Here is a 23,291-nt window from a genome sequence, read left to right on the forward strand (position 1 = left end):
GTATATATATATATATATATATATTTTTTTTTTTTTTTTTTTCACATGGGCAGGCACTAGGAATTGAACCCAGGTCTCCGGCATGGCAAGCAAGAACTCTGCCACTGAGCCACTGTGGTCTGCTTGTTATATAAGTTTTTGCTCCAAATAGTTTGAAGCTCTGTTATGCTCGTAAACATTTACTTTTGTTATGCTTGCTTGATGAATAACCCCCTTTATTATTATTAATTACCTTCCTTTTCCTTAATAATATTCTTTGCTCTGAAATCTACTTTGATATGAATATAGCCATTCCCAATTTCTTTTGATTGGGGTTAGCATGATATGTCGTTTCCCATTCCTTTATTTGCTTTTTGTTTTTTAACTTATTTGTATCTATATCTATAGTGGATTTCTTATATTCTGCACATAGTTAGGTCTTTCCTTTTTATTCGATTTAGCAATTTCTGTCTTTTAAATTGGGTGAACAGGTCATTTACATTTACTGAATCATTGATTTCTTCTAGAATAGGTCTGCTGGCGATGAATTCTTTCAGTTTTTATATGTCTGAGAAAGTTTTTATTTTGCCTTCAATGTGAAATGTCTTTTTACCGAGTATAGAATTTTATTTTGACTTCTTCCTTCTTTCAGCACTTCAAAAATATTGCTTCACATCTCACTTGCATTATGTTCCACAAAAATTCTGTCACACCTTTGTTCTTATGTGTGAAATGTATCCTTTTTATCTGACTGCTTTCTAAACTGTTTTTTTAAATTGTATAGCATAACTTTTACAAAGCAAAGAAAGGAAAAAGCAATAATTTTCAGAGCACTCTTTAACAGGTAGTTACAGAACAGATTCCACAGTTTTCTCATGGAATACCATATCAACATCTCAGATTTTTTTCCTTTAGCTGCTCCAGAACACTAGAGGCTGGAAGGAATATATTTTTGTTATTATCACAATCGACATATTTTCTTTTTTGTGAAAAATAACATATATACAAAAAGCAATAGATTTCAAAGCACAGCACAACCATTATTTGTAGAACAGATTTCAGTGTTTGTTTTGGGTTATAATTCTACAATTTTAGATTTCTACTCTGGCTGCTCTAAGATACTGGAGACTAGAAGAAATATCAATTTAATGATTCAGCAATCATATTCATTTGTTAAACCCTACCTTCTCTGTATAACTCCACCATCACTTTTGATCTTTTACCCATTCTTTAGGGGTATTTAGGTTTCACCCACTATCTGACTACTTTTAAGATTTTCTCTTACCACCTGTTTTGAGCAATTTTATTTTAGTGTGCTTTGGTATTGTTTTCTTCCTACCTATATCCTTGAATTTGAGCTTCTTGGGTTCTGTGGGATTTCTAGTTTTCATCAATTTTTAAAATTTTCCAGCTGTGATTTTTTTTTCAATTTTTTCTTGTTCCCAGCCTTCTCTTCTCCTTGGGGGCCCCAATTACATGTACATTAGGCTACCCAAAGTTGTCCCACAGCTCACTGATGCTCTATTAAATTTTTAAAATCTCTGTGTTTCATTTTGTGTAGGTTTTCTACTCTGTCTTCAATTCACTAATCTTTGTTTTTGCAATATCTTATCTGCTATTCATCCCATACAGTGAATTTCTCACATCAAACATTGTAGCTTCCATCTCCAGAAGAGCGATTTGGGTCTTTTTAGTAGCTTTCATGTTTTTGCCTAACATGCCAAACCTTCATCTGACTTCTACAGCACACTGGATGCAGTTATCTTAGTGTCAATGTCCTTATCTTCTGATTCTAACATCTGGGTGAGTTTTTGCCTAGTGGGTGCTAGATATGTTTGCATTCCTATAAATTTTCTTGAGGTTTATTCTGGGACCCAGTTAGGTTACCTGGAAACAGTTTCAGATCTTCCTTTTAAGATTTGTTTGCTGGAATCAGAGTATCATTTACTCATTTACTCTGGGTCTAATTACTTCCCACTACCGAGACCAGACCAGACAAGTGAAGAGCAGAAGGCTTCATGAGTTATGAGGCTTTCCAGGCTGGCTGGTGGGAGCTGGCACCGCTCCTACCCTGAGCATGTCCCAGGTACGGTTCCCTCTCGTCCCTTCTTGTGACTTTTCCTGCCTTGTGGAGCTTCTCACATGCGGGTACTATCAGCGCGCGCCAAGAGCGAGCCTCTGCAGATCACCAGGTCCCTCTCTCTCTGCCCTCATCCTCTGAAATCTAGCTTCCTTGGTCTCCCACCTCTCAGCTCAGCTCTGAACCTTCGAGAGTCTTCTGGGTACAGCTGGGCTTCCCCTCCCTGTGCTGTGGCCTGAAAGCTGTCCCCAGGCTGTAAGCTGGAGAAGGCAGAAGTTCGCTTTGTCTTCCCACCTCTCAAGATGACTGTTCCTTAATGGCTGGTGCCCAATCTCTTGAAAACCACCATTCCACATGGGTTGTCCCCTTTTTAAGATGTTTTCAAATGGATGGCTCCTGTTATCATCTCATTATCATCACCATCTGTAGATCTATCCCTTTTTCAATAATGTCATTATTTGTGTCTTCTCTGTTTTCCTAAGAGGGCTCACCAAAGCGTTGTCATTTTTATTAGTATTTTCAAAAGACCAGCTTTTGACTTTGTTGACCCTTTGTTTCTTTCCTATTTCATTAATTCATCTTCTTATCTTTAGAATTAACTTCATCATGCTATCATCCTATGCTGGACATATTTGCGTTTTCTCTAACTTCTAAAGATTGATGCTGAAATTGTTCATTTTTGTCTTCTCTTTTGTTCTCAGATTAGCATTCAAGGCCATAATTTTTCTTCTAAGTATGGTTTGGCTGTATCTCATAAGTTTTCCCATGTATATTTTTATTTTCATCGAATTATAAATATTTTATAATTTCAATAGTGTTTTTAACTTTTTTTAAATTTGATCCATGGTGAAGATGTGTTTCTCCAGAGAGGGCTTGGAGTTGCTTTTTTTTTGGCCTTCTGGGGACCTTACCAGTCCTTTAAGTTATTAGGATTTCAGACCACCCAGGTAGTATGAACCCACCTAAAGGCTGTTATGTGATCCAAATTTGTTCCCTCTTGTGCTATATCAAGGTCAAAGTCATGTCCAATAGGTCCGGGAGGGGACATGGGTTTGTGTCTGATCACCCTTACATTGAGTGTGCAGCTTGTGTAGGAATGTTAGGGGGCAGGCAGCTCCTACAAGGTGCCCCTTCCCACTGGGTGGTCTGAGCCTTGTGACCTGTTCCCAGAGACCTGAGAACTAGAGCACAAGGCCATCCAGTTTGACCAATGCCACCTGGGCAAAGCTGGCTGATGTCCTCTGTTTATCTTTCCAGACTGAGAATTCCCATGAGCTTACCTACTCATAGATGCTTTCAAAACAGGATTTTAACTTTTGTCTAATTTTTAAATTTTCCGTGAAAAAATTTACCGAGTTTGTCATTGTACTTGAGAGAAAGGTGTCTCTGTTTCTCCTACATGAGCATCATGTTGTCATTTCATTTCTTACTGACGCAGCTACAAGCATGGGGGGAAATCTATCTTTTTCTGCTCTATCTGAAATCTCTCACTTTCCTCAATATCAGCATTTGACCAGCCCAGATCTCCCCCATCTTAAAAAAAAGTTAATCTCAGCCTTACATTATCCTCTAAGCCGCTGCTTCGCCTCTCTCCTTGCCTTCACAGCTGAGCTTTCTAAAATTGCTTCCTCGCCATCCATTTACTCCTGAGTCCACAATAAATTTCCTTCTTACTGTACAGCTCCACTGAAACTACTCAGGCTGGATCTCATGTGACTCCTTGCTAAATTCAACAGACTCCGCACTCTTTATCTCGACTTCTTGGCAGCATCTGGATCTCTCTTCCAGGAAATATTTTGGCTCAATTCTCCTGGCTTCCCTCCCACCTCTCTGGTGGTCCCTCTTCTGAACGATCTCCCTGGGGTGTCCTTCCCTCCTGTGGCCCTACTCACCGGCCGTTCCCCTGGATCCCACTATCCACCTCCTCTCTGGATGAGTCCATTCATCTCCACCCCTTGGAGCTCCACCAGTGGGCTGGCAATCCCCATTTCTTTATTCCAGCTCAGACCTTTGACTAGCATGTCAGACCTAAATGCACAAGACCCTGGAAATCTCAACCTGGAAAGTCTTTGATGCACCCCAATGGGGCCTGGTCCACAGGGATCACCTCATAACCCCACATCACACTCCACCTGCTCCTCCTCTAAGTTCCCCAGCCAGCAACTGGCCCCTCTGTCCACCCGATCATGCTGCTGACCTCTGGGAGCCTCCTGGATGCTTTCTTCACTCTCAGTCCCCAATTTTCTATCACCATCCTGTGCTGACACAGCATCCTAAATGCCCATCTGTCTCCCTCCTTAGATGTCCTACAACCTCAACCATACAGGTCCTCCCTCACCAAGCAGCACTGCTAATGGCACCCCCATAATTAACATTTTAGAGACCCCCCAATTGCCCTGGAGATGTAAGCTCTTCACAGAGAGGCCGTCATCTCTGTCCTTGTCTCTCCCCTTCTTGGAGGTGAAATCTCAGACACAGGGGCTAGTGCTTTCCATCAAGGTAGCTGGTCCCAGGTATAGTATAGGCACTTAATAAAAGCTGACTGCTTGGCTCTTGAAGATGGCAGCTTAGTAAGGTACGCGCATCTTAGTTACTCCTCCAGAGCAACTACTAGGTGACCAGAAACAGTGCAGAACAGCTCCTGGGGCCACGGCAGGAAACGGACACACAGTGTACCCCAGTCTGGACTGGCTAGACTGTCTGCGAGACTCCGCTGCGGTGAGCTCCCCGAGCGGCGCATGCTTCCCCGGGCTGCGGCGGCTGGCGGCCAGTGCCCCTCCCTCCCTCCTTTCCGGACTGGCTGAGAGTCTCAGAGAAGCAAGTTTCCCAAGCCACGGAGGCTGGCGCCCCTCTTTCGCGGGCGGTTTCCCGGACCGGCTATGAGTCTCGGATCAGCGAGTTCCCCAGGCCGCGGCGGCTGGCGACCGGTGCCCCTCCCACACAGGCAGCTTCCTGGTCCGGTGGCGAGTTCCCCGGGCCATGGCGGCTGGTGACCAGCACCCCTCCCCCACAGGCAGCTGCCCGGAGGGAGAGGAGGGAGTTTCCAACAGCAGCAGGGACTGGGTCCAACCAAACACCAATAGTGGCATTAATAAAGGAGCCACAACATCTTTTGCTGGTGGGACCTGCAGACAGACAGGATAAAAAAAACAGAGTACAGAGACTTCACAGGAAAATCTTTCAACCTGCTGGGTCTCACACTCAGGGAAATCTGATTAAATGTCCAGATGCCAGCAAAAAATAACAAATCACACCAGGAAAATTGAAGATATGGCCCTGTCAAAGAAACAAACCAATAGTTTAAATGAGATACAGGAACTGAGACAACTAATTCTGAATATACGAACAGAAATGGAAAACCTCTTCAAAAACCAAATCAATAAACTGAGGGAGTACATGAAGAAGGCAAGGGATGAACAAAAAGAAGAGATGGAAAGTCTGAAAAAACAAGTCACAGAGCTTATGGGAATGAAAGATACAGCAGAAGAGATGAAAAAAACAGTGGAAACCTACAATGGTAGATTTCAAGAGACAGAGGGGAGAATTAGTGCACTGGAGGATGGAACACCTGAAATCCAAAAATAAACAGGAACTATAGGGAAAAGAATGGAAAAATTTGAGCAGGGGCTCAGGGAATTGAATGATAATATGAAGTGCACAAATATACGTGTTGTGGGTATCCCAGAAGGAGAAGAGAAGGGAAAAGGAGGAGAAAAACTAATGGAAGAAATTATCACTGAAAGTTTCCCAACTCTTATGAAAGACCTAAAATTACAGATCCAAGAAGTTCAGCGAACCCCAAAGAGAATAGACCCAAATAGGCATTCTCCAAGACACTTACTAGTTAGAATGTCAGAGGTCAAAGAGAAAGAGAGGATCTTGAAATCAGCAAGAGAAAACAATCCATCACATACAAGGGAAACCCAATAAGACTATGTGTAGATTTCTCAGCAGAAACCATGGAAGCTAGAAGACAGTGGGATGATATATTTAAATTACTAAAAGAGAAAAACTGCCAACCAAGACTTCTGTATCCAGCAAAATTGTCCTTCAAAATTGAGGAAGAAATTAAAACATTTTCAGACAAAAAGTCACTGAGAGAATTTGTGACCAAGAGATCAGCTCTGCAAGAAATACTAAAGGGAGCACTAGAGTCAGATACCAAAAGATAGAAGAGAGAGGTATGGAGAAGAGTGTAGAAAGAAGGAAAATCAGATATGATATATACAATACAAAAGGCAAAATGGTAGAGGAAAGTATTACCCAAACAGTAATAACACTAAATGTTAATGGACTGAATTCCCCAATCAAAAGGCATAGACTGGCAGAATGGATTAAAAACAGGATCCTTCTATATGCTGTCTACAGGAAACACATCTTAGACCCAAAGATAAACATAGGTTGAAAGTGAAAGGTTGGGAAAAGATATTTCATGCAAATAACAACCATAAAAGAGCAGGAGTAGCTATACTAATATCCAACAAATTAGACTTCAAATGCAAAACAGTTAAAAGAGACAAAGAAGGACACTATCTACTAATAAAAGGAACAATTAAACAAGAAAACATAACAATCATAAATATTTACGCACCGAATCAGAATGCCCCAAAATACATGAGGAATACACTACAAATACTGAAAAGGGAAATAGACACATCTACCATAATAGTTGGAGACTTCAAGTTGCCACTCACATCAATGGACAGAACATCTAGACAGAGGATCAATAAAGAAACAGAGAATTTGAATATTACAATAAATGAGCTAGACTTAACAGACATTTATAGGACATTACATCCCACAACAGCAGGATACACCTTTTTCTCAAGTGCCCATGGATCATTCTCAAAGATAGACCATATGCTGGGTCACAAAGCAAGTCTCAACAAATTTAAAAAGATTGAAATCATACACAACACTTTCTCAGATCATAAAGGAATGAAGTTGGAAATCAACAATAGGCAGAGTGTCAGAAAATTCACAAATACGTGGAGGCTCAACAACACACTCTTAAACAACCAGTGGGTCAAGGAAGAAATTACAAGAGAAATTAGTAAATATCTCGAGGTGAATGAAAATGAAAACACAACATATCAAAACCTATGGGACACAGCAAAGGCAGTGCTAAGAGGGAAATTTATTGCCCTAAATGCCTATATCAAAAAAGAAGAAAGGGCAAAAATTTGGGAATTAACTGTCCACTTGGAAGAACTGGAGAAAGAACAGCAAACTAACCCCAAAACAAGCAAAAGGAAAGAAATAACAAAGATTAGAGCAGAAATAAATGAAATTGAGAACCTGAAAACAATAGAGAAAATCAATAAGACCAGAAGTTGGTTCTATGAGAAAATCAACAAGATTGATGGGCCCTTAGCAAGACTGACAAAAAAAAGAAGAGAGAGGATGCAAATAAATAAGATCAGAAATGGAAGAGGAGACATAACCACTGACCTCACAGAAATAAAGGAGGTAATAACAGGATACTATGAATAACCCTATGCTAATAAATACAACAATGTAGATGAAATGGACAAGTTCCTAGAAAGGCATGAACAACCAACTTTGACTCAAGAAGAAATAGATGACCTCAACAAACCAATCACAAGTAAAGAAATTGAATCAGTCATTCAAAAGCTTCCCAAAAAGAAAAGTCCAGGACCAGACGGCTTCACATGTGAATTCTACCAAACATTTCAGAAAGAATTAGTACCAACCCTGCTCAAACTCTTCAAAAAAATTGAAGTGGAGGGAAAGCTACCTAATTCATTCTATGAAGCCAACATCACCCTCATACCAAAACCAGGCAAAGATATTACAAAAAAAGAAAACTACAGACCAATCTCTCTAATGAATACAGATGCAAAAATCCTCAACAAAATTCTAGCAAATCGAATCCAGCAACACATTAAAAGGATTATACATCATGACCAAGTAGGATTCATCTCAGCTATGCAAGGATGGTTCAACATAAGAAAACCAATTAATGTATACACCATATCAACAAATCAAAGCAGAAAAATCACATGATCATCTCAATTGATGCAGAGAAGGCATTTGACAAGATTCAACATCCTTTCCTGTTGAAAACACTTCAAAGGATAGGAATACAAGGGATCCTCCTTTAAATGATAGAGGGAATATATGAAAAACCCACAGCTAATATCATCCTCAATGGGGAAAAATTGAAAACTTTCCCCCTAAGATCAGGAACAAGACAAGAATGTCCATTATCACCACTGTTATTCAACATCATGTTGGAGGTTCTAGCCAGAGCAATTAGACAAGAAAAAGAAATACAAGGCATCAAAATTGGAAAGGAAGAAGTAAACCTATCACTGTTTGCAGATGATATGATACTATACGTTGAAAACCCCGAAAAATCCACAGCAAAACTACTAGAGCTAATAAATGAGTACAGCAAAGTAACAGGTTATAAGATCAACATTCAGAAATCTGTAGTGTTTCTATACACTAGCAATGAACAAGCTGAGGGGGAAATCAAGAAACGAATTCCATTTACAATTGCAACTAAAAGAATAAAATACTTGGGAATAAATTTAACTAAAGAGACAAAAGACCTATACAAAGAAAACTACAAAAAAACTGTTAAAAGAAATCACAGAAGACCTAAACAGATGGAAGGCCATACCGTGTTCATGGATTGGAAGACTAAACATAGTTAAGATGTCAATCCTACCTAAATTGATTTACAGATTCAATGCAATACCAATCAAAATCCCAACAACTTATTTTTCAGAAATAGAAAAACCAATAAGCAAATTTATCTGGAAGGGCAGGGTGCCCCGAATTGCTAAAAGTATCTTGAGGAAAAAAAACGAAGCTGGAGGTCTCACGCTGCCTGATTTAAGGCATATTATGAAGCCACAGTGGTCAAAACAGCATGGTATTGGCATAAAGATAGATATATCGACCAATGGAATCTAATAGAGTGCTCAGATATAGACCCTCTCATCTATGGACATTTGATCTTTGACAAGGCAGTCAAACCAACTCACCTGGGACAGAACAGTCTCTTCAATAAATGGTGCTTAGAGAACTGGATATCCATATGCAAAAGAACGAAAGAGGACCCATATCTCACACCCTACACAAAAGTTAACTCAAAATGGATCAAAGATCTAAACATTAGGTCTAAGACTATAAAACAGTTAGAGGAAAATGTAGGGAGATATCTTATGAATCGTACAATTGGAGACTGTTTTATGGACCTTAAACCTAAAGCAAGAGCACTGAAGAAAGAAAGAAATAAATGGGAGCTCCTCAAAATTAAACACTTTTGTGCATCAAAGAACTTCATCAAGAAAGTAGAAAGACAGCCTACACAATGGGAGACAATATTTGGAAACAACATATCAGATAAAGGTCTAGTATCCAGAATCTATAAAGAGATTGTTCAACTCAACAACAAAAAGACAGCCATCCCAATTACAAAATGAGAAAAAGACTTGAACAGACACCTCTCAGAAGTGGAAATACAAATGGCCAAAAGGCACATGAAGAGATGCTCAATGTCCCTGGCCATTAGAGAAATGCAAATCAAAACCACAATGAGATATCATCTCACACCCACCAGAATGGCCATTATCAACAAAACAGAAAATGACAAGTGCTGGAGAGGATGCGGAGAAAGAGGCACACTTATCCACTGTTGGTGGGAATGTCAAATGGTGCAACCACTGTGGAAGGCAGTTTGGCGGTTCCTCAAAAAGCTGAATATAGAATTGCCATACGACCCAGAAATACCATTGCTAGGTATCTACTCAAAGGACTTAAGGGCAAAGACACAAACGGACATTCGCACACCAATGTTTATAGCAGCATTATTTACAATTGCAAAGATGGAAACAGCCAAAATGTCCATCAACAGATGAGTGGCTAAACAAACTGTGGTATATACATACGATGGAATATTATGCAGCTTTAAGACAGAATAAACTTATGAAGCATGTAATAACATGGATGGACCTAGAGGACATTATGCTGAGTGAGACTAGCCAAAAACTAAAGGACAAATACTGTATGGTCCCACTGATGTGAACCGACATTAGAGAATAAACTTGGAATATGTCATTGGTAACAGACCATCAGGAGTTAGAAATAGGGTAAGATAATGGGTAATTGGAGCTGAAGGGATACAGACTGTGCAACAGGACTGGATACAAAAACTCAGAAATGGACAGGACAATACTACCTAATTGTAATGTAATTAGGTTAAAACACTGAATGAAGTTGCATCTGAAGTATAGTTTCTTTTTCTTTTTTCTTTTTTTTATTTTTTTCTCTCTATTATCGTTTTATTTCTTTTTCTGTTGCCTTTCTATTTCTTTTTCTAAATTGACACAAATGTACTAAGAAACGATGAGTATGCATCTATGTGATGATATTAAGAATTACTGATTATATATGTAGACTGGAATGATTTCTAAATGTTGTGTTAGTTAATTTTTTTAATTAATAAAAAGAAAAAAAAAAGCTGACTGCTTTAATGAGGGAATGACCCAGTGTTCTTGGCTCTGACCTCACCCTTTTGCCAACTGGGACCTCCTCACATCTCACATTCCACACGCTATTTGTTGAAATAACAGGTGCAACAGCATATATTAAGTCCCTATTGGGTACTTGGCACCATATTATGATACTCACATGTGCTCAGCTGTTTAATCATTTTAACAACCCCTGAAGAAGGCATTCTACTCCTGTAGCCAGGTTAGAAGCCTGGTTCTTGGCCACGTAATTGGCAGGTTTGGGAATGAGGGTTTTGGAGACATTTTCTGGGGTTCTGAATGGGTGGAGGTAGCTGCCGATCGGACCAGAAGATGGTACATGGGCTTGCCATGTTGGAGTCATTTGGCTTCTGGTCTGCCTTCCTTGTGAAAAGGAACCGCCTCTGGTGCAGGAAGCTTCATCAAATTCATCTTTGCCTCCTGATTCCCAATTCCATGATCTCTGCACGGAAGACCCCGTCTGATAGTGAGGTTCATGCGTCACCTCAGCCAGGCGGTGGTGCCCAGTTGTCTGGTTGGGCAAGCACAGGTCTGTCTGTTGCTGTGAGGACATTTCATGGACTTAAATCATGACCATGTTGGCTGCATCCACAGCTGATTGCATTTGCAATCAGCTAAGGGGAGTGTCTTCTGTAATGAGTGATGCTTAATCTCATCACAGGAAGGCTTTTACGGATGATTCAGAAGAGACAATCACTCTTTCTGCTTTAGCCAGCCTTTTCTGAGAGTTCATTGAGGACCTTCACTGGAGCTGCCAGCTCACAGCCTGCCCTACAGACCTTGGCCTCTACATTCCACAGTTGCATGAACCACTTTTATAAATCTTCTATTTACAGTTATCTCCTGCTGATTCTGTTTTTCTGGAGAACCCTAGCTAATATGCCCAGAAACATCTGCTAAGTCAACAAATGAATGGGATATTCTATGAGATGGTGGCAGTGGGCCTGGGAGAACAAAAGAACAGAGAGAAGATGGGGGTGCTTCCCAGCCATGGGGGGGGCCTTTGAGCAGAGCAATCATGGATCAGTATCCCCCCATTTAAATCTCTCAGGCAATGCTGTTTCTCAAAGATTGAAAAAGGTATCATAGTTAATTTGGGGGAAAAAAATCTATTCTTATCAACTAAATCAACCAAGTCACAGAGGTCCAGGATCCAAGGAGGAAGGGGACAGAAAGCACCAGGGGAAAGCAAGGGGTCCTCTCTCAGCCTCCTCCATGTTCACCCTGGTGGGATGATGCTGCAAGGACCTGCTTCCCCCTTTGTTGTCTCCATGGAGACTCTGAGCTGGAGGGTGGTCTGGGGGCTGGGGAAGGACTCGGGCTGCCTCTAATCCTTAACACTCTGGTGCTTCACGGGCCCAGTGTAGGTGCAGACCAGGAATTGTCCTTGGGATCCAGGCCAGTCAGAGGTTTGGTGCAGAGGAAGACGATGTTCTGAGTAAGACAGGGGTGGGCTTCAGGAACCTGTAGCCATAACAAGCCGTGCCATCTGGAACAAGGTTGGCCAGATGCACTCCAGGGTTGGGGAAGTTCTGACATAGGAAAAACAGGGAATATTCCAATGCCCCTGACCCAGCATTAGAAGCTCTTCAATGCCAGCCAGATGCTGGGCTGGTTGGGGTCCCAGGGAGAGCCCTGCCTGAGGACAGGAGAGGGTGCTGAGAACCAGGGGAGTCATGTACCCAAGGGCTCAAGACCGATGCTGTATCAGACCCGAGCTGAGCCAAGAATCCGGGACAGGGCAGGGGAAAGGGCTGAGCCAAGGTGGAGAAGCAAGGGGTCTGGGCCATCGGGCGAGGGGTGATGCAGTGCTTGACATCACCGTGGCTGCTGCCTTCAGTGTTTCACCAGGAGAAGGTAGAAGGGGCACCATCAATTTCGACTGTCATGCTGACCCAGGAGACTTCACCCTGCTCCCCTTCTCTCCCCTTCTCATACATCCCGAGCCTCCCTGCCTGGAAGGCCCCCTCCTCAGACATTTCCCTCCCCTCTCTCCCTCACCTGCACCCTACATCCCTCCCAGGAGCTGCAAGTTGGGGCACCCTGGGAACAGGGCAGGGCAGGGGAGGGCTGTGCAGCTTGTGGGGCCCACTAAGAGTCGGCCTCAACTGTGGGCAAGGAAAGGTGTTGGCAGTAGTCAGAGAGAGCCTCCCTCACAGAGAACTGACAGACGCGGGGTTCTCAGCAGGGCAGGGTGACTGCATGCCGGTGCTGAGCATGGCTGTGTCTGCGGCTGCTCCGGGACCTGCCCAGGCACAGACCAGCCCCTCATCACTGACAAGGTCTAAAAGGCCATGCCATGTGCTGCCAGCCTGAAGCCACCTGTCTCCGGAGCAGCTGCTGCTGTCCAGATCTTTTCCAGCTTTGATCTCTTGCTCTGGCTCGGCTTTTTGTCTCTTTGCCTCCGATGCCGATCACTGAGCTCAGCCTCTGTGGTTGAAAGGATAAGACCTCCCAAGCTAGGACAAGTCCTCCTGAGCAAAGACGAGGCCTCCTGAGCAAGGGCAAGGCCTTCCGTGCAAGGATGAGGCCTCCCATGCAAGGAGAAAGCCTGTCATGAAAGGATGAGGCCTCCCATGCAAGGAGAAAGCCTGTCATGCAAGGATGAGGTCTCCCATGCAAGGAGAAAACCTGTCATGCAAGGATGAGGCCTCCCATGCAAGGAGAAAGCCTGTTGTGGAGGGATGAGGCCTCCCATGCAAAGAGAAAGCCTGTCATGAAAGGATGAGTCCTCCCATGCAGGGAGAAAATCTGTCATGCAAGGATGAGGCCTCCCATGCAAGGAGAAAACCTGTCATGCAAAGATGAGGCCTCCCATGCAAGGAGAAAGCCTGTCGTGCAAGGATGAGGCCTCCCATGCAAAGAGAAAGCCTGTCATGAAAGGATGAGGCCTCTCATGCAAGGACCCCAGTGCAAGGAGGAGGCTGACTGGTACAGACAGGGCAGGAAGGTTCTGAGGACACAGCTCCATCCTCTCCTGTCTTTCTCATTTTGAATTTGCTGCGGTGCTTCTCTTGACCACACCCAATTAGAGTCAGAGGGCAAGGAAGTTGTTCAATGCTCCATCAAAGTCCATCACCCAGGCGACAGAGCAGTAAGAGAAGGGAGAAGAGTGGGTGGGCTTGAGGGTCCTCAGGAATCCCCTGTACACTCCATTGGCCCTAATTCCTCTTTAAGGGATTCTCCAGTCTCTTCCTTTCCTACACAGCTGAACCTCTCAAGAGATACTGCTTCTTGATGTCTCCATTCTATCAGCCCCCATCCATTTTCAACCATCTCCAACAGCTTCCACCTCTGCTAACATCATGGTGGCCTCAAAGAGGACAAGGCCTATGGATCCTCTGAGCCTCAGCTCAGTGGGGGAGCTCACAGGATTCCAGGCTGCTTGCACCTCCCTCCTGGAAAAGTTCTTGGTCCTTGGTTATCATGAAGCCACACTGCCCTGATTTCCTCACCCCCAACTGGCCCCGCCTCACCTATCCTCTGGCCATTGGTGCTCTCTGACTTGCCATCCATGCTGGCACTCATCAAGGCTTGGTGGGAAGCCCTTGTCCCTCTCCAACATCTCTCCATCTCTCCTTGGGAAATCCCAGGTGCACCTGGGGCTTTAATTATCATACTGATGCTGATAACTCTCAAATTTTTATCTCCTCAGCACTGCTGCAGACCAGGGTCCCCCCATGACAGAGTTGGCAGATTAGCATAGGGGAATTTAATAGGGGAGGAACTATTTTCAGGTAAGTGGGTCCCCCAAAAGGAAAACCAAGTGGAATTAACAACAGCAGAGCCCCATATCCAGTCTGAGAAGGGACCAGAGGGACTAAAGAGAGAAGTGAAAGGGCCACAAGTAAGAGCCAATGCTCCATCCCACTCTCTTTGGCACCCCAATCTCCCATTGACCAAAGGGTGAGGGAGTCCAGATAATACCTACTGGGGCAGGTCAGGATGGAGAAGGGGGAAAAGTAGATCCAGGGGGAAAGGAAGGCTGGAACAGAGAATGTACCACCCAAGATGGACTAAGGAACCAATTGTCTGACTCAGCTTCAAATGTCACCTGCCATTAGCCATTTGCCCTTGGGGGAAGATTACTTAATTTCTCTGTGCCTCAGATTCCTCCTTTGGAAATTGAGAGTGTATTCTATAGGATGGTCATGAGTATTAAATAAGGACAATAATAACATTAAATCACTTAGAAAAGTGTCTGGCATCCCGTAGGCATTAAATAAACGTTAGTTGGGCGGGCCGCGGTGGCTCAGCGGGCAAAGTGCTTGCCTGCTATGCCGGAGGACCTCGGTTCGATTCCCGGCCCCAGCCCATGTAACGAAAACGGAGAAACAAAATACAATAAAACAAGAAAATGTTTAAAAGATGTTTCCCTTTCTTCCTCTCTTCCTTCCTTCTATCCTTCCTTCCTTCTCTCTGTCTTTCCTTTATTAAAAAAAAAAAAAAAAAAAAAAAAAAAATAAACGTTAGTTGTAATGATTTGATTTCTCTTCTGCTAATATCAGGGTATCTCCCCTGATAAATCCCAGAGTGATTTGAACAGTGAATAAAAAAGTATTTGCAAAGTCACCTTCGGGGAATGATGAGAAAGGGGGAAAATTCAACTTCCCCAAGTGGAATTCTTGATATTCTCACAAGCAGTGCAGACAATCAAAGCTATAGGCTGAGCCCCCAATGTTGGGACTTGTTCATATGAAACTTAACGCCACAAACGATAGGTCAAGCCTACTTAAAATTAGGCCTAAGTGTTACCCCCAACAGAACCTCTTTTGTTGCTCAGATGTGGCCTCTCTCTCCAGCCAACACAACAAACTCACCACCCTCCCCCTGTCTACGTGGGACATGACTCCCAGGGGTGTGGACCTTCCTGGCAACGTGGGACAGAAATCCTAGAATGAGCTGAGACTCAGCATCAAGGGATTGAGAAAACCTTCTCAACCAAAAGGGGGAAGAGTGAAATGACACAAAATAAAGTGTCAATGGCTGAGAGATTTCAAACAGAGCCGAGAGGTTATCCTGGAGGTTACTCCTACACATTAAATAGGTATCACCTTATTAGTCAAGATGTAGTGAAGAGGCTGGAGGGAACTGCCTGAAAATGTAGAGCTGTGCTCCAGTAGCCGTGTTTATTGAAGATGATTGTATAATGATATAGCTTTCGCAATGTGACTGTGTGATTATGAAAACCTTGTGTCTGATGCTCCTTTATCTACCTTATCAACAGACAACTAAAACATATGGAATAAAGATGAATAATAGGGGGAACAAATGTTAAAATAAATTTAGAGTGAAATGCTGGTGATTGGTGAGGCGGAGGGTTGGGGGTATGGTATGTATGAATTTTTTTCTGTTTTCTTTTTATTTCTTTTTCTGAATAGATGCAGATGTTCCAAGAAATGATCATTATGATGAATATGCAACTATGTGATCATATTGTGAATTACTGATTGTATGTGTAGAACGGAATGATCAAAAGTGATGAATGTTTTCATTTGTTTGGTGTTTTTTGGTATTTAAAAAAATTTTTAATTAATTAAAAAATTAAAAAAGCACAAAATATCAGGGCATCTCAAACACAACATGTGTGAAATCCAACTGCAGTTACTTTCTCCCAGTCTTGGACCAACTTCAGTGTTTGTTACCCATCCAGTTTTACCAAGTCTTACGTTGATATTTCCTGCATGCTTTCCCCTGGCCCCCATGGCCAAACACAAGCTCACAATGACTCTACTTTTAAACATCTTCATTTATTCATTGTTGTCCAGCTCCAAGGCCACCACCTTCGTCCAAGCACCATCAGCTCTGGAGGACCTTTCTCCTCTCCAAGCCCTCCCTCCAGGTCCTTTGGTCTAAATCAGGTCTTAGGTTCAAACCTGACCAAGCCTCTGACTTTTAGAACTGATTCCCTGATCTGTCCCTGGGGCTTGGGGAATGGCCTTACCCACACCCCAAGCAGATCTGGCCCCAAATGTCGAGCTCCCTGAAGCATTAAAGGATGAATTGAATTCTGGGGAGACAGCCAGCTTCATCCAGCTCTCCTCTATTAGGGCAATCTCAGTTTTTGAGAGAAAAGGGGAGCAGTTAATAAACGTCCCAGGGCACCTAGCCTGCCCTGGAAAATGAGGCCATATGTCTATCCTAGCTACGTGGCAAAACAAGTACCAGGCGCATTCCAAGGACCACCTCTTTCACTTTACCCAGCAGCTCCCGGCAAGCCAGAGATATCTCATTTCACTTTGTTAAGCACGTATAATTCGATCAATATAACACATTCATTTGTAAAATAGGTAATAATAGAGGAGAACAGTTTATAATAAAAATAGCTGTCCTCATTCCATGTCTTCGTGCTCTCTCTCCACCTTGAGTCAACCTCTTTTAACCCCGAATCTATCGTAATTGCCTTTATATTTCAAATGAAATTCTCATACCACTATTTATAATTTTGTTTTCATTTTTCTGCCTTATCAATTGATCTTCTACAATAATAGACGAGAATTTAGCTCACCCGGTTTTCTCAAAGCAGCTATCACTATTCAAATCCCATAACTTTACATAATAAATGTAACTCTTTGTCTTTTCCCTGCAGATCTATAACATGTCTCCTGACTCCCACTTTGTAAAGTGGAAGTGTTAACACCCCAACCCCTTTTCAGAGCTGCCCCCACCCCCGTCCACCCACTTCTGTCAGCATTAAGGTTATACATTTACATTCCATTACAAAGTTAAAATTATGTCTCCTATGATTTGTCTACGGATTGATTCTCAAGTGTGAAAATCAATAAACAACACTAACACACACCGTGGTTATTTAAATACCCCCCGCTTCACACTGCCTGGGTCACACTAACTATAGTTCCTCTCACAAGGAACCTTTTTGGCCCCCTCTTAGAGTTTTCTTCTCTGATACCTTAACCATGTGTTTGTAATTTTTTGAAAATCTTTAATCTTAAAAGGTCCTCCCCCCATATTTTCCCAGAGACATGCCTTCCGGGCTGTGGTGGTCCAAAGCTGGATATACCCAGAAAAACATGTTCTTTTTTTTTTCTTTTATATTTTTATTGAGAAATCTTCACACACAAACAGTCCATACATGGTGTATAGTTGTGTATTTATCACCATGATCATTTTTTAGAACTTTTGCATCACTCCAGAAAAAGAAATGAAAAGAAAAAAGAAAAAAAACTCATACATCCCATCCCCCTCCCCCTCCCTCTCATTGGCCACTAGTGTTGCCATCTACCTAATTTTTTTTTTTACCCCTTGTCCCCACTATTATTTATTTATTTGTTTATAGCCATAGGTTTTACTCATCTGTCCATACCATGGATAAAAAGAGCATCAGACGCAAGGTTTTCACAATCCCACAGTCACATTGTACAAGTTGTATGTTTATACAATTGTCTTCAAGAATCAGGACTACTGGGACACAGCTCAACAGTTTCAGGTACTTCCCTCCAGCCACTCCAATACACCATAAACTAAAAAAAAGAATATCTATATATTGCATAGGAACAACCTCCAGGATAACCTCTAGACTCTGAAATCTCTCAGCCACTGACACTTTAGTTTGTGTCTTTTCCCTCTTCCTCCTTTTGTCAAGAAGGCTTTCTCCTCCAGCATAGCCGGGAGGGCAGGGATTTCACATCTTCTCCAACCTAACTCGTTCCCTTGGATGCGAACTCATTTTCAGGAGGAACTTCTCTGATAAGGCTACTTCAGTTAAGGTGCGACCCACCTCATTCAGCATGGGTGTCAGTCCTGTTACTGGAGCCCCTTAGAAGTGGAGCGAAAGACAGAGAAAAAGCCACAGGAACAAGAGACTGGACATCAATGGAAAACCAGAAGAGAGGGGCTGCGTGCGCCTTGCCATGAGACAGAGGAGCTGAGGTTCCTCGGCTGCCGGTTTACAGGAAGAAAGCGTCGCCTTGCGCTTTCTAAGCCATGCGCAAGTAACTTCCCATGGTCTAATCTGACCTACTTCATGGTAACTTGCTTAAGCAACCCAGAAACTACAGCATAAGCCCTGCCCCCTTGCTCCATTCAGTGCAGTATGCTCCCGGCGCCCCCTGTGCTTTGCCATCCTAGGACCCGCCCCCCGCCTCTGCCCTGCCCTGCGTGCCCGGCTTCCCTGCTCTCCTCTTCTTATCCACCCCTTCGTTTGGCTGGAAAACACCTTCAAAACCAAAAGAAGGATGTGTGCGAGAAGCGTTTTCAGAGGCTGAGGTTTTAGTATTCTAGAAAAGTGGATGTTGACTTAGACTCTATGAGTCTCCACCGCTTCCATTTTCCGCTTTTGTGATAGACGCTGTCTAAAGCAGGTGTCAGCAAACCACAGGCCAAATCCTGGGCCTCGGGCTGTTCCGGTTAATAAAGCTTCCTTGGGATCAGTGCACTGGTGGCTTAGTGGCAGAGTTCTTGCCTGCTGTGCCAGAGACCCGGGTTCGATTCCCGCAGCCTGCTCATGCACAAAAAAAACAAAAAGAAAGTAAAATAGAAAACTGGTAAAGCTTCCTTGGAGCACAGCCATGCCCACTGGTTGTCTGCTGGCTGTGGCTGTTTCTGCTGTGCAAGGGTGAGTGAGCTGTTGTGACAGGGACTGAATGGCCTGGAAAGTCAGAAGCTCCGTGGCTCTGCAAAATTTGCTTGCCTGCCCACTGAACTTTCTGTCATGATGGCAATGTCCTGTGATTGCACCGTTCACCAGCAAGCAACCTGCACACTCCTACACAAACTCACGCAGATGCATGCACGCCCACACACACATATTCCTACACAGATGCACGCATTCCACACACTCCTACACAAACCTACACAGATGCATGCATGTCACACACTTCTACACAGATGCATACCACACACTCCTACACAAACCTATGCAGATGCATGCACACTGACACACTCACATAAACCTATGCAGAGGTTCACATGCTCACACACTCAAACACTCCTATGCAGATATGCACACACCTCACATTTCTACACAAACCTATGCAAATTCACACAACCACACTCACACACACTCCTATGCAGATGCATGCACACCCACAAATTCCTACACAAACCTACACAGGTCCATGCACACTCAACACACACTCTTACACAGATGCACGCACAGCCACACACTCTTACACAAATGTACACAGATGCATGGATGCCCACACACGCACCTCACACACACTCCTACATAGATGCACACATATCTACACACTCATACCTACACAGATGCACACACATCCACACATTTACCCATACACCTACACAGATTCATACACAACCACACACTCACACACACTTCTGCACAGATGCATGTGTGTCCACACACTTACACTCCTACACAGATGCATGCACACCCAGACGCTCCTACAGAAACCTACACAAATACATGCAAACCTATAGTCAGACACACTCCTACACAGATACATGCACACCCACACACTCACACAGACTCCTATGCAGATGCACACATACCACAGTCCTACACAAATCTATACAAATGCATGCACGCCCACCTACTCACACATAGCCCTATGCAGATATGAACACACACACACACCTACATACTCTTATGCAGATGTATGTGTGCCTACACACTCTACATGAGTACACACATACTCACACAGACACACACCCACATACTCACAGACACACATACGTGTGCACAGCCAAGTGATAGAATGGCCGCCCCTCCCAGGCTCTGCTGACCTCTCCACATGGCCCCTTCTCCCCCATGACCTTACCCAGTGACCTGTCATGGGCCCCCCACATGCCAAGCTGCCGTGGCCCTTCCAACTTCCTCTCAACGTGGCTCCCATGCACAGTTCTTACTCCCTCTGTCCTTTTTTGTCTCTGGGGATGAGCACAAAGGTGAATGACAAGCATGTTGCTTTTCATTTCAAAGAAGCTGTGAAAAATGAATAAACCAGCAGCAAAAATGACAAGGCATCTGTCCCTGGTAGACTCATCTGTAATTAAAAATCACTCAATTTGAGTTTTGCCCGCTGCAGCTGCCTCTTCCCTGAAACTTTTACAAAGCACCAGTACTAATGAGGATGCCAGCTAATTACTTGCAAAATGATTAAGAAATCATACTGGGACAATTGATGGTCTCAGCAGGGAGCCCATCAGTCGCATGCTTCTCAGGCCTCCATTCCTGCTCAGCTGCCCCATTTCAAAAGGAGCCGCTGACAGCCGAGCAGGTGGCCTGCTAGGGCCCAAGTGCACAGAGCTGCCGCTGCACACCAGCAGGGGGAGGCCGGGCATCCACTGCCCCACAGGTGAGCCTAGCTTATCTCCCAACACCCTGGACAAGACATGGCTGCTCACCTGTCGAGATCACCTTTGCATGTCTCATTCACAGCAAGTACTAGATCTGGGTCCGGGCCCTGGAATGGCTGAGCCTTTCCAGGCCCTGCTCAGTGGCTCCCCACTCCTGGGCTGGGCTGGCAGGAATTCCAGGTAAAGGGAGCTGAGTGCAGGAGTCAGGCAAGCCTTGAAAGAAGAGCATGCGCTGGGGACGGCTGGACCTCCTTACTCTTCGGGCAGTGGGTGGGATGCCAGGGATGGCTCCGAGGAGGGCAGAGAGATGGAGCAGGGACACATTGGATCCCTTAAGGAGCTACAGAGTTAGCTCCACTCTGCCTGCGTTGGGTAGGAATCTGAAGCTCCTCCCTGCTTCTCCTGATGCCTTGGCCCTGCTCCCCCAGCCTGGCTGCCGGAGAAGTCCCAGTCCCGGGCAGCTCAGAACAAAGTGCCTCCCGTTGAGCAACTTGGTCCTCTCAGCAGATTTGCATATGCTGCCCACCTGTGCCGGCCTTCCCCGGACCATGATGCCGGGTGGAAGGGGCTGCTGCACTCCCTGCGTGGCTGGAATTAGCCCATGACCCCCTGGCATCAGGGGTCACTGCGAGGGTGGCTGTGGGGCACCGTGGCCCAAGTTTATCTGCATCTCCCCCCTTCATAGCCAGCTGCCCCTGTGCTGTTAGGTGACGCCGAGGGACGGCTGAGGGCCCATCACAGGTCCAGCTTGGAAAAGCCCAACGGACCTCAACCTGCAGGCCAATCACAGCAGGCTTCATTGGATCTTCCTGAGATGCTTGGGGCTCCAGGAAAAAGTGAGTAGTCATTATAGGAAAATAAAAAGCACACGGATGCATCCACGTCTGCACATTGCACACATGCACACATACACACACCCCACCTATTTAATCAGGATCCCCATCTGACAAGTCCTGGGATTAGGTGATTTAAAAATAGCCCTGTTTGAAGCCATCACTGGACCAGGGTTTTCTTTGATTTTGCTTCTAATTATGAAACCTCACCGTGGGAGGCCTCCAGCTGTCCTCCTCGCCTTTCCTGGATTTCTGAAAGGCCGTGGCTGTCACAACAGCCCCCCAGCCCCCGCCTCCACGTCTCTGCCATTCCTGGTGGCCCAGGGAACAGACAGCAGGGGACCCTCACCTCCGTGCTGCAGGGACCCTGCCGGCTGGAAGGCAGCAACCTGCCCTTCGCCCTCTTCCCATCCCCTCTGCATTTTTTTTTTTCTCTTTTGCATGGGCAGGCACCAGGAATTGAACCCGGGCCTGTAGTATGGCAGGAGAGAATTCTGCCACTGAGCCACCATCACACCGCCCTCCCTCTGCTATTGTTTTCCTTCCCAGGGGCCTGTCCTGGATTTCCCCACAGTGGCCTGGACCATCTCAAGGACCCCAGCAGGAGAGGACAATGGCCTGCCTTCAGGGAACCCCAGACTTCAATCTCACACCTGCAGCAGGTCAGGATTATACAATTTGCAAAGCACCCAACTCCTATTGTCCCATCCCATCTCCACACCACCCTCACCCCCACACCCCAGACCAGGAACCCAGAGTACCAGATTCAGAAAGTGCCAATGAACCAGGATCCCTGACCTTCTGATTCAAGCAATGGGGCCCTCCCCCCACCCCCGGCAGGCTGCAAAAATGGGCATCCCCCAAGCCCCTGAAATCCTACGCCCTGGACCTTCTTTGCTGGGTGGAAGAGGCAAAGTGCAGTCACCCTGGGGGGCTGAATGGAAAGTTACTCTCCCTGGCATTTTTTTTTTTTTTTTTGCTCCTCTACAATTAATGTTTTCGAAACCTTTTTTGCCTTTTGAAAGAATTATAGAGTTGCAGGAAGTTGCAAAGATAGTGCAGAGCAGTCCCAGGGACCCTTCACCTGGCACCTCCAATTGTGACAAGTCAGCACAGCAGCAAACCAGGAGTTTGACAGTGTGGCAATGTGCATAGAGGCCTGTGACATTTTATCACAGGTGGAGACCAGCCAGCGTCAGCACCAAGACCCAGTACCCTCCATCTCCCAAAGGTCTCCCTCCTGCCACGCACACCCCTGCCCGCAATCCCCAACCCCTGGGAATCTCTAATCCGTTTTCTATCTCTGTAATTTTGTCAATTTGAGAATGCTATATAAATGGAATCACATAGTATGTAACCTTTTGAGATTAAGAATGCTATTATTCAGTGAATAAAGAAGTATTTGCAGAATCCCCTTGGCAGAATGGGGAGAAAGGGGGAAATTTTCAGCTTCCCCATTTAGAGAATTTCTGATACTTTCAAAGCTGTGGGGACAGCCACATCAATTGGCTGAGTCTTCGATCTTGGGGTTTGCGCCTATGAAACTTATCCCTGCAAATGACAGGCTAAGCCTACTTAAAATTAGGCCTAAGAGTC

The 23,291-nt window shown here is 44.6% G+C and overlaps 1 long non-coding RNA gene across 1 annotated transcript; it reads left to right on the plus strand.

The window, feature by feature from the left end:
- Positions 1 to 11,905: 11,905 nt before the first annotated feature.
- LOC143686198 (uncharacterized) lies at positions 11,906 to 22,996 on the plus strand. Its single transcript, XR_013176958.1, has 4 exons — positions 11,906 to 12,022; positions 21,548 to 21,698; positions 22,245 to 22,357; positions 22,721 to 22,996. It is a non-coding gene; the product is annotated as an uncharacterized LOC143686198 (long non-coding RNA).
- Positions 22,997 to 23,291: the final 295 nt, after the last annotated feature.

The sequence above is a fragment of the Tamandua tetradactyla genome, chromosome 6, assembly GCF_023851605.1.
Source record: "Tamandua tetradactyla isolate mTamTet1 chromosome 6, mTamTet1.pri, whole genome shotgun sequence".
NCBI lineage: Eukaryota > Metazoa > Chordata > Mammalia > Pilosa > Myrmecophagidae > Tamandua > Tamandua tetradactyla.